This window comes from Cebus imitator, unplaced genomic scaffold (genome assembly GCF_001604975.1).
Source record: "Cebus imitator isolate Cc_AM_T3 unplaced genomic scaffold, Cebus_imitator-1.0 Scaffold56, whole genome shotgun sequence".
Classification (NCBI taxonomy): Eukaryota; Metazoa; Chordata; class Mammalia; order Primates; family Cebidae; genus Cebus; species Cebus imitator.
This window is the reverse complement of record NW_016107371.1, coordinates 2,940,478-2,954,427: the sequence shown is the minus strand read 5'-3', so window position 1 is coordinate 2,954,427 and position 13,950 is coordinate 2,940,478. Positions and strand designations below refer to the sequence as shown.

The 13,950-nt window shown below is 36.5% G+C and overlaps 1 protein-coding gene and 1 pseudogene across 48 annotated transcripts in view; both read right to left on the bottom strand.

Moving 5' to 3' along the window:
- The window catches only part of RIMS2 (regulating synaptic membrane exocytosis 2), a 688,984-nt gene that overhangs the window by 410,696 nt on the left and 264,338 nt on the right, over window positions 1-13,950 (bottom strand). The gene's annotated exons all lie outside the window — the stretch shown is intronic.
- On the bottom strand, window positions 12,398-12,490 carry LOC119471321 (annotated as a pseudogene).

Here is a 13,950-nt window from a genome sequence, read left to right as displayed (position 1 = left end):
GCCTAGGGTTGAGCAGGTCCAGATGGGACAACGCAGCTGCCCGAACAGGTGGCTCAGACAACCAAGTTACTTAACACTGTGGCATCCTCTGAAGCATCAGAGGATGCCTCTGAATGGCATCAGTGCCGCCTCTGAAGTTCATCTCACTTGAAGAAAAAGGCCACGCTTGGATAATAAATGGGTCAGCTCAGTATTTAAGTGTAACCAAAAATCAAGTGCTTCTTCACTTCAGCTCCATTCAGCGTTGACCTTCAAATAAAGTAATGAGAAGAAATCCTCCCAATAGACAGAGTTTTGGTTAGCAAACTGGTTACCCATTGTGTAAAAAGAATAGAAGCCTGAGGTAATAATACATAAGAGCTCAAATAGCAGTGAATGTTTAGCTGATTGATCAGGGGCTATTGGAAGATCGAGGACAAGGAGTTCTAAAAAAGAGGCATGTGCATGGGCATTTGGGAGCTGGCTGAGGGTATTTGGATCCTTGCATTACATATTTATGTGTACCAGAGAAGATCTGCTACACAAGAGGTATTAAATAACCAAGAAAATCAATGAATTCATCATGAGATATCTGCTGGTCTCTGTCCTCACCAACTCCACCTACCTCCAAGTGGAATAATGCCACACTGACAGATATGTAGACAATGCATGTGCCCAACAGCATATTCTACTTCTAACATGATGTATGTAACCCCTACTTCTGCTGAATGCCTGATCCAATGATCCTACCACATACTGTGCCATCCAGAACTCTTCAGTCTGACAGAGCAGTAAAGTCCCCCATTAAACATGTAGCTAAGACTACTTACAGTAGACACCTTGCAAGGATGGGACACTATCCTTCAGAATACAGTATATTCCTTAATTCAACGGCTATCATATGCTGCTATGCCCCCAATACATAGAATTCACAGATCTAAGAACCAAGGGATAGAAGTAGGAGTGGCATCACTAACCATTACTGCCAGTTATCCACTTGGGAAATTTGTATCATACTGTTACTTCAGGCTCTGTGAGTCAAGAAATTCTGGTTCCTCAAGTAGGGGATGCTTCAACAGGGGACACATAAAGCTATGACTACTGCCTGGTCACTGTGTGATCCTTGTGCCAGAAAAATAAATAAATCACCACACTGGCAGCAGTACTTGACCCTAATCACTGTGAACAAGTAACACAGCTACTACAAAATGGGTATGGAAGGATATGTTTGACATTCACGTTATCCATTGGAGTGACTTGTTATTTCCAAGTCACGTTGCAACTATAAATGGGAAACCATAAGTGCATGATGACAAGGAGATCAGACTCTGCAGGGATGAGGATATGAGTCAATCTACCAGGTAAGTCACGTAGATCAGTAAAAGTGGAAAAAAAGCAACAACAAAGAAAGTGTCAGTTATGGTCACAGGATAAGAGATATGTTTTTATAGAAATCGTGAGCACAGAATCCTGGAGGATCTGTGCCTGAATAGAGTCAACTTAATTATTAGAGGCAACTGGCTCTGACTAGCACAAAGGGTATGCTAATGTACACATTGTTGGTGGCTTATCCAAATCCCTTTTATCTGGATAGTGCATTCATTTTCCAGTTGCCGTGAATATTGGCTGCTAATTACACATAGCATCCCTGTTCTCCAAAGAAATAAACTCAAATGATAGCCATCTCATGGAGGAGGTTACCCTCATCCCAAAGATAGCTCTGATAGAGGTATACAGATAAGAGAAAAAAACTGAGTAATGATTTATGCTCAGAGTCCTTCACCCCCATGTCTAGGCTTAACCTGAAATCATGCTCTTGACTAGTTTTTCTTTCCCTATCCTGCTTCATTTATTCCCTTACAGTTTATTCCTGAAGAGCATTACCACTATAAAGCATATGCACCTGAATTCTTGTCTTAGGCTCTGCTTCTAGGCAATACTCCTCTTTTTCTTTTTCTAATCCTCAGCATAAATTCAAATGAACTGGAATCTTCAAGCACAAGGCAGTAAAAATAAAATAGACTTCAAGATTAGTATTAATTAATGTCAAGATTCTGACTTCTAGCCCTCAGGTCCCATATTTCATACAAACTTAATAAAAAAGAAGTGACACAGCCAGTCATCTGGAATTGACTTTTCTATTGGGCAGAATCAAGGTAAGACAAAAGGCCTAGTTTCAGAATGGTTTGTCTGAAAACAAGTTTTCCCTGTAGTTAAGGTCACTGGTCAGCATTAGTTCTTCAAGAATAGAGACCCTTAGCATCTTCTTCCCCACCTTCCTCCTCAGTGCCTATAAGGCACCTGGCAAGTTGTAGGTACTTAAATATTAGTTCAAAGAATAAATCAAAAGCTCTGGATAACAGCTGCCTTTGTTTGAAACAGGTGCTTTTTAATTTTCCCAGGAGGAAAATAATGGACACACAGTGTCCTAGACAGGACTTAACAAAATTTATTACCTACATCAAGGTCAAAGTTCTCAAATAAAATAAAGGATATAATCAAGTTTTTGTCTCAGGTTGTGCAAGTCTCTCCAAAAGGGGAAAAGCAGAGAAGAGACAATCTGCATGAAATCAGTTGTAGAAGAAAAAAACAGGTAGCACTTCAAATGGTGTATAACACAAAACAAATAAGGAAAAACAGGAAAAGGAGCAAAGCAGTAAGATAAATTGAAAGAAAATTTCAAAAACATAAAAACTTTGAGGTGAAGTGCAAGTAACATTTATGTCATTTGATTTGATCAAATCCCTCTATTACCGTTGCCATAATGAAAACATATCTAGGGCCCGGGGGTGCCTCAATGCAGTTAAAAATCAGGAAAACAGATCAGGCACTGTGGCTCACACCTGTATTCCCAGCACTTTGGGAGGCTGAGCTGGTAGATCACCTGAGGTCAGGGGTTTGAGACCAGCCTGGCCAACATGCTGAAATCTCATCTCTACTAAAAAAAAAAATACAAAATTTGGCAGGACATGGTGGTGGGGGCCTGTAATCCCAGCTACTCAGGAGGCTGAGGCAAAAGAATAGCCTGAACCCATGAGGTGGAAGTTGTAGTGAGCCCAGATCATGCCATTGCACTCTAGCCTGGGTGACAGAGAGAGACCTAAAAAAAAAAAAAAAAAAAAAAAAAAAAGTCATTTACTGCCTGTGACCAAGAGGCAGCTCACGCTCAAAATCTCTCGGGCCCGAAGAAGGGGCTTGATTCCTTTTTATATCTTGCTTAAAGGAGGGGAGGGGGAACCTAGCTGAAGCAAAATTTACAGAAGCAGAACAGGCAACTTGGGGGCGGGGGGAGGTGGTCACCAGGAAGCAAGTGGTTCTCATGATTGTTGATTACTAGGGAGGGTATACACAAGTGGTTCCCATGATTGCTGGTTACCAGGGGGGTACACAACAGCTGGGGACTTGCCGAGCAGGATGTGGTTACAACCATTACAAGGTACTGGGTACAGCGTGACCCAGCTGTGCACCTGAGGGACAAATGGTGGGGAGGGGAGAGGCTAAGATGGAGTCTGTCTGGCTCTCGTCTAAAAATGGAGTCAGTTTGGCTAACACAGGGTAGGTTAGCACGCATACACTTGTGACTCTTAGGTCAGTGTCATCATAGGTAGTACATGGATGAACTTTTAAAAAATTATTTATTTATTTACTTTTAACATGGGATTTCACCATGTTGGTCAGGCTGGTCTTGAACTCCCAACCTCAGGTGATCTGCCTGCCTTGGCCTCCAAAGTGCTTGGATTACAGGCGTGAGCTACGACATCCGGCCCTACATGGATGAACTTTTAAAAATGCTTTAGTTAGGTGTTCCTTTTTTTTTTGCTTTTTCTTTTCTTTTTTTTNAAAAAAAAAAAAAAAAAAAAAAAAAAAAAAAAAAAAAAAAAAATCGGGAAAACAGTTACCAAACATTCATGAAAAGGATAAAATTCTTCTCAAATTCTTCTCTATCGCCTTGCTTGCTCTTTCTTGCATTTTTGATATTTTAGTAAGTAGTCTACATATTCAAATCCACAGCCTCTGCTTACTCCTCTGTCACTTAACTAAGCATTACAGTTCCTTCTGGACAGTATTATTCCACTAATATCAACACACTACCACAGAGTGCCTACCATAGTAGAAAAGTCTGAATAAGAAATAAATGAAAAAGATGAAAGAAAGCATTTCAAGAGAAACTAAAAGAGTCAAGATAAAGAAAATAAGGACAGTACTGCAAATAAAGAAAGCACTCAAGATCCAGTTAGGAACTATAAAAAGAGGCAAAGCTGGCAAACAGGAATACAGAATAAGAAAAAAGAGACTTGGAGAGAGATCCAAGATGGCTGATTACTAGCAGCTCAGGATTGTAGCTCCCAGTGAAAGCGCAGAGAATGAGAGGACACCACACTTTCAGATAAATTTTTGTTGCTCACGGACCAGGAGATTCCCCGTGGAGGAGCCCCAAGAGTTGCCAGCGTGACTCTTGTGGACGGCATGGCAGAGGCAGTTCTCGGTGCAGAGTAAACAGGACTGGGTCCCCTTTTGGTCGACGTTTGGAGCTCCGGGAAGGCAGAGTTGCCCATTTAGCTGATTGAAAAAGGGACTGGAGAGGGAAGCCAGACCAGAGATTCCTGGGCAGAAAAGCACCAAGAATCTTAACACTGCTGTTTTAGCCGGCACAGTGGGTTGCTCAGATTTCTGCACTGGGAATCAACAAGTTGGACATCCACTCAGAGACCCAATTTGAAAGTCAGTAATTACAAAGACGACAGGTGGATAAATTTACAATGACGGGAAGAAACCAGCGTAAGAAGGCTGAGAATACTCAAAATCAGAATTCCTCTCCCTCTACAGGTGATCACAGTTTCTCATCAACAAGAGAACAAGGCCTAATGGAGAATGAGTGCGTTCCAATAACAGAATTAGGCTTCAGAAGGTGGATAATAAGAATCTTCTGTGATTAAAAGAACACATTCTAGCCCGATGTAAAGAAACTAAGAACCTTGAAAAAAGGTTTGACGAAATCCTAACGAGAATAGACAATTTAAAGAGGAATATAAGTGAATAATGGAACTGAAGAATACGAGAACGCCACAAAGTATGCACAGGTTTTAACACTCGAATTGATCAAGCAGAAGGATATCAGAGGTCAAAGACCAACTTAATGTAATGAAATGAGAAGACAAGATTAGAGAAGAAAAAGTAAAAAGGAATGAACAAAGTCTCCAAGAAATATGGGACTATGTGAAAAGACCTAATTTACATTTGATAGGTGTACCTGAATGTCATGAAGAGAATGAATCCAAGCTGGAAACTATTCTTCAGGATATTATTCAGGAAAACTTTCCTAACATAGTAAGGCAGGACAATACTCAACTCCAGGTAATACAGAGAACACCACAAAGATATTCGTCAAGAAGAGCAACTCCAAGACACATAATCGTTAGATTCACCAGGGTTGAAATAAAGGAGAAAATTCTAAGGGCAGCTAGAGAGAAAGGTCAGGTTACCCATAAAGGGAAGCCTATCAGACTCAGCAGATCTCTCAGCTGAAACCCTACAAACTAGAAGAGAGTGGGGTTCAATATTTAATATCCTCAAAGAAAAGAATTTTCAACCCAGAATCTCATATCCAGCCAAACTAAGCTTCATAAATGAAGGAAAAATAAAATTTTTCGCAAACAAGCAAGCACTCAGAGTTTTCATTACCACCAGGCCTGCTTTACAAGAGCTTCTGAAAGAAGCACTACACACAGAAAGGAACAACCAGTATCAGTCATCCTAAAAACTTACCAAAAGGTAAAGAATATCTTCATAATGAAGAATCTATATCAACTAATGGGCAAAATAGCCAGCTAGCATTAAATGACAATATTAAACTCAGAAATATCAATATTAATCCTAAATTTAAATGGATTAAACGCCCCAATCAAAGACACAGGCACACAAATTGAATAAAAAGTCAAAACCCATCAGCGCACGGTATCCAGATCCATCTCATAAGCAAGGACACACAAAGACTCAAAACAAAAGGTTCGAGGAAGACTCACCAACAAAATGGAGAGAAAAAAAAAACAAAAAACCAGGAGTTATAACTTTCGTCTCTGAGAAAACAGACTTTAATAGTAACAAAGACTAAAAGAAACAAAGAAGGACATTACATAATGGTAAAAGGATCAATGTAACAACAGGAGTCAATGATCATAAATATATATGCACCCAATATAGGAGCGCCCAGATACATAAGACAAGTTCTTAATGACTTATAAAGAAACTTGGACTCCCGCACAATAATAGCGGGAGACTTTGACACCACATTGTTAATATTTGACGGATCAACGAGATAGAAAATTAACAGGGACATTTATGATTTGAACTCAGACCTGGAACAAGTAAACTCAGTGAATATTTATAGAATTCTTCACCCCAGGTCCACAGAACATACATTTTTTTCAGTATCACATTACACCTATTTTGAAAGTGGCCACATAAATGGAAGTAAATCACTCTTCAGCATTTGCATAGCATTTCACAGATTTAAAGGAAATATTGGTTGGCTGTTTGTTATTTTCTTCCCTTATTCCGTCCTGTCTCTGCTGTTAAGTACAATTATTGGCATAAAAGAGGTTTTTAATACCTATTTTTAGATTGCATTCCAGCCTGGGCAATAGAGCAAGACTCTTGTTCTCTCTCCCCCTTTTTCTTTCTCTTTCTTTTTTTCTTTCAAAAAAAAAAAAGAAAGAAAAAGAAAAAAAGAGACGTTAGGAAAGGTAACTTACATAAAACTTAAAAATGTGACATTACATTTCCTTACAGACAACTCACAGCAAAGTAGGAATATATAAAATCAACACTGCCATAACTCACAAGAAATAGACTATGGGACCAGATATAAGCTTAATAAAAGACTAAACTGAATGCAAAAACCTCATGTTTCAGGATAAACCATTGAATGTCAGGCTTATCCTATAGATCATTAGAATTTACACTTAGAAAGCGGTTCTTGTTTAATGAATACAGAGCTATAAAGAAATATGAAAGCCAGAAATTCCATCTATGATTATATACAACAAATGAATTGACATATGAAAGAAAGAAAATTAGATTATAAAATATATGGCCCTCACAAAAAGCAAAGTTCTTCAAATAAAATTTTGCCTCCTCATCTTTACAGCAGAAACCTTATGTCCATATAAAGATTTTTAAGTAAATATTCACAGCAACTTTATATGTAACACCAAAAATGTAGGAAAAAACAAGATGCTCATCAACAGGTGAACAGCTATACAAATTTTGGCATATCTATACAAGGGAATACCAATGCTCTGTAATGGATTTAAAAATAAATGAAGAATAATTTATACACATAATAACATGGATGAATCTCAAACTCATCATACTAAGTGAAAGCAGTCAGATTTTTAAGAATACATAATATAATTTCATTTATATAAAATTCTATAAAACTCATACTAATACAGAACAGAAAGCACATCAGTGGTTGCTCAGGGATAGAGCAGAGCAGAGATGGATAGGAAGCAGGGATTAGCAAGGGGTTAAACAAGAAACTTTTAGCAGTTATACTGATGTTATATTATCGTTACTATGGTGATGTTTCCACAGGTAAATACTTGTGTAAATTTGTGTGTTTTACATATGTTCAGTTTATTGCATATCAACTATACCTCAACAAGCTATTTAAAAAATCCATGCCTCTCTCCAACTTCAAATTTCATGTTCTTCATTTAAATGATATTCTACCTTTTTAATAGGAAGCTAAGTGATCAGCAAAATTGCATGGAAAGATGCTCAACAAATAAGTCTACTTCCTCTTCCCCTATTCTGTGTCTCAGAGAAGCATCTGCTATAGTAAAGTATTAACTGGAATCCATGTTGGCCTTTGGGTTTAAGATCTGTGGACTTCATGATCTTCCTATTCTACTCAAGTATAAGTAGAGTCTATCATAAAAAAAACTGGAGATGTTGTCTTAGGCTGTTATTCCTCCCAATCTTTACCCCACATATGCTAAATTCCTAGAGTATGGGAACTTTCAAGCCCTTTTTCTTCTACCTAGCAAAAAGCATATCTCACATGTGGTAACAATATATCCAGCTTTAAAAAATTATGTCATTTTAATTCAAAGCACCTGGGTTTGGGTCCTAGTTTCTGCCAGTTGTGAAATCATGGGCATGTTACTTATCTGAACATAATTTCTAAAACCTGTAAAATTATGATAGTATACTAATACTATATGATTTAGAGTTATATTAATGATTACCTAAGATAAGTGAAAGTACTGATTAATTGTAAGGCATCAAAATATTAACAAGCATTCCTTTTGATTGTTTTAAAATCATTTTCACTAGTAATAGCAGGTAGTGATAGTAGTAATTAATGGGGCAGTTGCCTAATAAAGAAGAATTATAGATCATGTCTCCATATTTTGTGCTTTTCCTACCACTATTGGCTACAGAAATCAAGTATACCCATAAAAAAGAATGGTACAAGGTGATATAAAAAAGAGTGACGTACAAATAAGAGATTTTGAATGTGTTAAAAATGTTTTGAAAAGGGGTCTTTGACTATTCTCTTCAAAACTTGCTTAAAATTGAAGTGGTTGTAGGTTTAACTTTTACAAGCAACAATAAAATGGTATAATTTCGAGAATATAAGATTTTATTTTGTTAAAAAACAGATGACAGAGAAATACAGAAACTAAGAAAACATACCTTTCTGCAAAAAAAAATTAAATTAAAAAGTAGAAAAGATTATCATGAAGCAAGAAGTCTATTCTATTAAGAGCTGGAAAATGCTGAAATGCTGAAGTACATTGAAAGAGATTTTTAAACACAACCAAGTCAATATAGTAATAGTCTCTTAAAAATTGAATATTTTACTGAGTGTTTGACAAAGAGAAAGAACAGCTAAGGTAGAAGAAAAATAGGGGGAAGCAGAAAAAAAGGTAGATCATTTCAGCAATATGAATGAAAAAAGACTAGAGACTAATCTCTCATTTTCTCTCTGTCTCTTCTTAACCAAAAATCGCTGAAAAAAATGTTCAAAGAAAATAAAAGGTGAAAGTATTTGCAGGTTTGCCATTTTGAGGAAAAAATAAATTTATAAAAGCTACAAAGAAAAGTTACTAACAAAGTGGTTTTATTTCTACATGATGGCTTTCAGAGCCAATGACATTATCAAAGAAGAGGGCTGAGATTGAGATAAAACTTAGAAAGATTTTTAAAAAGAGAGGACTTGAAAACTAAATACAGTTCAAGAAAAGAATCATAATCAACCTTCAAGAGGGATGAACCATATCTGGGACTGATAGTTCTGAGTATAGCTGAAGTAAATCTCTTAAAACCTTTAATGAAATATGGAAATAGAAAAAGACTAAACTGACTACAATATTTTTCTCTTTTAAAAATATATGGGATTAGAGGCTGCTTAGCACAATAAAAATACAGCATACTTTTTATAGATATTACCTCATAAAAATTGGTGAAAGTAACCAAAGACACACAAAGAAAGGTGTCTTCAAAGGAAAACATGTTAGTCCATTTCCACGCTGCTGATAAAGACATACCTGAGACTGGGCAGTTTACAAAAGAAAGAGATTCAATGAAGAACTCACAGTTCCACATGGCTGGGGAAGCCTCACAGTCATGGTGGAAGGCAAAGAGGAGCAAGTCACATCTTATGTGAATGGTAGCAGGCAAATAAAGCTTGTGCAGGGGAACTCCCTTTTGTAAAATCATCTGATTTCATGAGATTAATTTGCTATCATGAGAATAGCATGAAAAATACCTGCCCCTATGACTGAATTACCTCCTACTGGGTCTCTCCTGCAACCTTTGGGAATTTAAGATGAGATTTGGGTGGGGACACAGCTAAACCATATCAGAAAGAAAATTCAAATCATGCCAAAAAGTTATTTTAATTACAACAATTATAAATTTTTATAAGATTCTGAAAGATTATAAAAAGACAAATAATTATTAATAGATATGCCATAGTATCATATGGTAAAACTCATTGCTATAAGAGAAATAATAAGGTAGGCTTCACCATAGTTATGAGAAAATATTATAGATGGGCAATATGCACTACTCTATAGTTTGCCTTCAAAAGAAGAAATAATCACTTAGGCCCCTACAAAGCTTTGAATAAAACCACTAACTCAAAAATTACATATGCCTAGAACTAAGAAGAATATGAGGGAAAAGTCTCAAACAGACATGCTCAGAAAATACCATCAATATCCTTCCTTTAAAAGTTACTGAAAGCATTCATTGTCTGCTGAAAAATAAACTACATTTAAGAAATCAAGGACAGCCAGGGACAGTGGTGCATGCCTGGAGTGCATAATATGCCTGGAATGCATATCAGCAAGGCTGAGGCAGGAGGATTGCTTGAACTCAGGAGTTCAAAATCCAACCAGGGCAAGATAGCAACATCCTGTCTCCTTAAAACCAAAAAGTAACTCAAGAACAATGAAATTCTTAGGGTTAAGAATTAGAGAAAGCAGGAACAGAAACAGAAGCACTAAATTCTCATGAAAATATATTGATTTGTCCTTGATAGATAACTAAATGTTCTTGTAGACTGAATTGTATCTGCTCAAAATTCATGTTGAAGTGCTAACTCCCAATATCTCAGAATGTGACTATATTTGGAGACAGGGCTTTTAAAGAGGTGATTAATTAAAAGAACACCATTAGGGTGGGTCCTAATCCAATCTAACTAGTGTACTTACAAGAACAGGAAATTTGGATAGAGACAATAAGGATTGTGTACAAAAAGGAAAGACCCTGTGAAGACACAGCAAGAAGGCAGTTATCTGCAAGCCAAGGAGCTAGGCTTCAGAAAAAACCAAACCTCCTAACACCCGTATCTTCAATGTCTAGCCTCTGGAACTGTGAGAAATAAATTTCTGTTGTTTAAGACACCCACTTTGTTTTGGCAGCCCTAACAGACTAAAACAGATGAGTATATGTTTAAACTTTTTTTAAAAACTTCTATAACAACCAATGAAGTTACAAAGAGAACAATATGAAAGCAATTAATGACAATGATGAAAAGCAATTCTATGTATTCATGGTAGAAATGCAATTACCTTTGGGAAAGCAGTTACACAATAAGTCTTAGAAAAGTTGATACATTTTGACCTAGTAATTAAACATCAGGGCATCTTTCAGAGTGAAATCTCGAATTGAAGAAAAGAACTAATCAGTAAGAAGCAGTAATAATTAATCATAATTAATTAATTATAATGTTATTATTTACTTAGGGTTTCTTATTTGCCAGACCATGTTCTAAATGCTTCACCTAGTTTAGCTCATTTAATCTTCATAAAATTCGTTGCCACATTTTTAATTTTTTTAGTTATATTTAAAATTATAAAGCCCAAAGCAATTGCTGTTAATATTTTGGTACAGTTTCTTCAGTTTCTTTAATTCTTATTTCTATGCTGTTTTATTTCTTATATATAAAACAAAAACAAAAACTACATCTGTATTTTTCTCACTTGACATAGAAGAAAATAGTCAAAAGGCATTATTCTAATATCAAATAACTGAAATTATAAGGGGAGTCAATAGAAAACTAGAATTTTGCTTTACATGCCAGATTTTATGAACATACCTAAAATGAGGTAAAGCTCTACTCTTTTGATTACCATAATCTCACATATATTTGGTTGTTTTTGTTTATTTTTCACTTCAATCATAGTTGCACTAGGAGTAATGTCAGTGCTGAATAAGTATAGGAAATAAAGCTATTGCTTCTTTCTTTCTTTTTTTTTTTTGAGATGGAGTGTCGCTCTGGTGCCCAGGCTGGAGTGCAGTGGCGCAATCTAGGCTCACTGCAACCTCTGCCTCCCAGGTTCAAGTGATTCTCTTGCCTCAGCCTCCTGAATAAGCTAGGATTACAAGAATGCCTTTTTATAAAGAGGAAATAACCAATGTTTTTAGAAATACATATAAGAGAAAAAACAGGAATGATGAACTTGGGCTGAATATCATGATAGCCACAAACTGGAGGAGTCAAGGAAATGGAATGAGGTAATAAACAAATGGCTACATGTAAATGATTGCCACAGTGCTAGCTCTTGCTTGATAGAGTAGTTTCATGGATGTTTATTACATTACAATGAAATAATTAACAGGTCTCTGAGTAGCTGGTGTTAGGTTTGCCTTCTTTCTAAAAACAACTATAAAACTGGGTAGAATGCGAAACAACCACTTTTATGTGTTGGACAAGACAGAACATAAGACTGAGATTCTTAAGAAAGCGGTAAGCCTCACATTAGGTTTCTCTCTGGAAACAATCTTTCCAACTGTAGTATCAGGAACTGGAGTCCAAGTAGAAAGCATTGGTTTTATTGAGCATAAGAAATACAGTCTGGTGTCAAAAATATAGATTAGAATTCAGGCTTGTTAAGGCAGCTCAAATTTTGTTTGTGTTTTTGTTTTCCCCTACAGATTCATAAAAACTTCTTTAGTAACAAACTACAGAAATAATCCCTGAAAGTATAGTCTTTGCAGCTAGAATTTTTGATGCAAGGTATTAGGACAGCAGAGAGCTAAGTGAATAAGCTCCAGAAATAGGAATCAAAGTTTTGCTCTTGCTCCTGCCCAAACTCTAAGCAGTACATAGCAGGCTATCTGGAGCCTGTAGACTGCACCTGCTGAGGGCTAAACGTTGAAGAGAAATTTCAGAAGTCACACCCTACTATAAAACTCTCTGATCAAGCAAGCTTGGAGATATATTCGTGAAAATCCCAGGGCATTCAATTGAGGTCTCACAAATGCTATGCATTAAGAGTAAGAAAACCATATCCTAGAAGTAAGGGTTGTGCCCTATGATAAAGGGAAAAAAAGAGTACTGTCCAAATAAAGCCTAAAACCAACCACTGACAAGAACAAGGTGAACCTCCTTAATTTGACTGCCTGACCTAATAAAAATTAGCATTCTTAAGATCAAAACATAATATAAAAACTCTAGAATACATCATTTAGGTGTTTGGCCTACAAAGAAATGTTACAAAACATCCAAAGAAGCAAGAAAATGAATCCCTAACCATTGGATTCATTTAGAAAATGAACAAAAAGTCAATATAAACATTAGAAACAGTCCTACAGATGATTGGCAGAGAAGAATGTTGCAACTGGCAGAGAAGAACTTTAAAATAACTACAATGAATATGTAAAAGGATTTGGTGGAAAAGTGGATAAAGAAGGAAAACAGATGGGGGAACTTCAGCAGATTAATAGGAACTTTTAAAAAATGCCAGTTCTAGAATTGAAACATGCAATAACAGAAGTGTAGAATACACTGTGCATGATTAACAGTAGAATGGAATAAAATCAGAGGCGTCCTATCCTACACCTTCTGCTTATCCAAAATATATGTAACTTGTGAGAAATAATATAATGGTAGACACTCTGACATTATTAGATAATAGAGTGAGTGACGTTGAGATTGGTAACTGTGTTCTCACAAATCACATAATGAAAATAAAAGCTACCAAATAGTCTAGTCTTGTTGAAACCAATATGGAAAATAAATTATGGTGACAAGCAGGAAATGTTACTTTAAAATTGGGCCTATTTTCTTTGGCTTCTCATTTTGCTATAATGTTGGGCCACATGCCTCAGGAAAACAGCTGTATTAATTCTAAATTACAATTTCTAATGATTTTTGCTTACATGTAGTTTAAATCTTGCTAGCAGAAAAGGAAGTGAGAAAGATTCCAAGCAGGTGAAGGATTTGATATGCTATTGCTGGCTTTGAAAATTGAGGGAAGAAGGCCTGGCACAGTGGTTCACACCTGTAATCCCAGCACTCCGGGGGGCGGAGGTGGGAGGATGGCTTAAGCTCAGCAGTTTGAAACCACCCTGGGCAACATTGTGAAACCCACTTCTATAATAAATACAAAAACTAGCCAGGCACAGTGGCTTTTACCTATAGTCCTAGCTACTTGGGGGCCTGAGGCAGTA